The 1,821-nt window shown below is 52.8% G+C and overlaps 1 pseudogene; it reads right to left on the bottom strand.

The window, feature by feature from the left end:
* Positions 1–572: 572 nt before the first annotated feature.
* Positions 573–692, bottom strand: LOC136663287 (5S ribosomal RNA; annotated as a pseudogene).
* Positions 693–1,821: the final 1,129 nt, after the last annotated feature.

Genomic DNA, 1,821 nt, shown 5'->3' with positions numbered 1-1,821 from the left:
AGGGCCCAACGCAAAACATTTTTGTAGGGACACCACCCCTGTGGTCCCCCCTACTCACCAGGATGACCAGTGCAGCAAGCAAAAGTCAGAGTCCAGTCCCAGTCCCCAGATTCCAAGTAAACCAGTCCGATCAATGAGAGTTGCCAAATCAGAGTCCAGAGCCAATAAGTCCGAATTACAGTCCGAGGTCAGGTTCCAGGTAATCACTCAAATCCATCAGGGTATCAAAGTCCAAAGTCAATACGCCAAGTCACAGTCCAATTCCAAAGTCAATAAGCCCAGTCAGTCTCCTCTCCTACCTCCAACCTGCACTCCTTCTACAACCCACAAACCCTTCCTGCCTCAGGTGCTCCTTATATTCCTTAGGGCCCTATTGCCTTCAAGTGGCTGCAGCACACTCTGTGGATGCCCAGGTCTGACCCTTAGGGGCCACTGCTGACACCACATCTGGTTGGCAACCTTCAGTCTCGAAAGACTATGGTATAAGCCTACAGCACCCGGTATTCCCAGGCGGTCTCCCATCCAAGTACTAACCAGGCCTGACCCTGCTTAGCTTCCGAGATCATGGTATAAGCCTACAGCACCTGGTATTCCCAGGCGGTCTCCCATCCAAGTACTAACCAGGCCTGACCCTGCTTAGCTTCCGAGATCCGACGAGATTGGGCACGTGCAGGGTAACAGTTGCTGCAAAGCAATTTAGACCTTGTGATCTTCCCATGTTCACAGTCCTCCAGCTCCCTTTGTTTTAGATCCCTGTACGTACCACAACCCTGTACGCATCAACCCGGACTCCTCGCCAGATCTTCCGCAATTCCAATACAGGAGGGGAGTGCGATTTCATGCCAGTTGGACCTACGGGTGGGCAGGAAGGAGGGCTGCCCAGCGGGCAATGCTGTGCTCGCCATGCTGTCTTTGCAATGTGAATGCCAACTACAGAACGGACTGCTGGCTGTGGCTGCAGGCCAATGCCGACCCCTCCAGCCATGGGGACCAATTTGCCCAAATTGGTCAAATTGCCCTAAGGCCAGCTCTGCAGGCAGAGGAGACTTCTGGGGAAAAAATGGGAGCTGTATGTTTCCATAATCAGCATGCATGGACGTCCCCCATTCTATCCTTCCAAATATCCTATCTACAGCCAAATCCTTTGGGGGCTATGCACTGCCGCAAGGTTCTTTATGGCTGTTGCAAACAAGACGTGCAATTCAGTGCAGCCAGGCTTCTTCCGCAAGCATCAAGTGGTACCAGACACATTCCAGTGGCCTGAAAAGGAGCCCCATTGCTGGTAAGTCAATGTGGTGGGGGGGTGGACAGAAGATGGGCAGAATGGGATGTGGGGGAAAAGAATGGGACAGAGACCAGGGTCAGTAGGAGAGTGGATTGAGGCCAGGAAATTATACTTCCCAGCTTCAAGCCACCCTCTGGGACCCACTTGGAATTGTGCTAGCTAAATTACTGGTGCCGGTTCATGCAGACCCAGTGGAGTAGCGAGGGCTTCCCCCCAGGCAAGGGAGCATTTATTCCCTTACCCAAAAGAGATCTCCAGACCTGGTGCGCATGGTGCAAAATGTACTCTGGTGGTGCTCTCGGCATCACCTGGCAGGACAAAGTTCCAAACAACACAGTCCTGGAATGAGCTGGAACCCCTAGCATGTATGCACTGCTGAAACAGAGACGCCTGCGTAGGCTCGGTCATGTCGTGAGAATGGATGATGGCCGGATCCCAAAGGATCTCCTCTATGGAGAACTTCTGCAAGGAAAGCGCCCTACAGGTAGACCACAGCTGCGATACAAGGACATCTGCAAGAGGGATCTGAAGGCCTT

Source organism: Tiliqua scincoides, chromosome 12 (genome assembly GCF_035046505.1).
Source record: "Tiliqua scincoides isolate rTilSci1 chromosome 12, rTilSci1.hap2, whole genome shotgun sequence".
Lineage (NCBI taxonomy): Eukaryota > Metazoa > Chordata > Lepidosauria > Squamata > Scincidae > Tiliqua > Tiliqua scincoides.
This window is presented reverse-complemented; position numbering and strand designations above follow the sequence as displayed.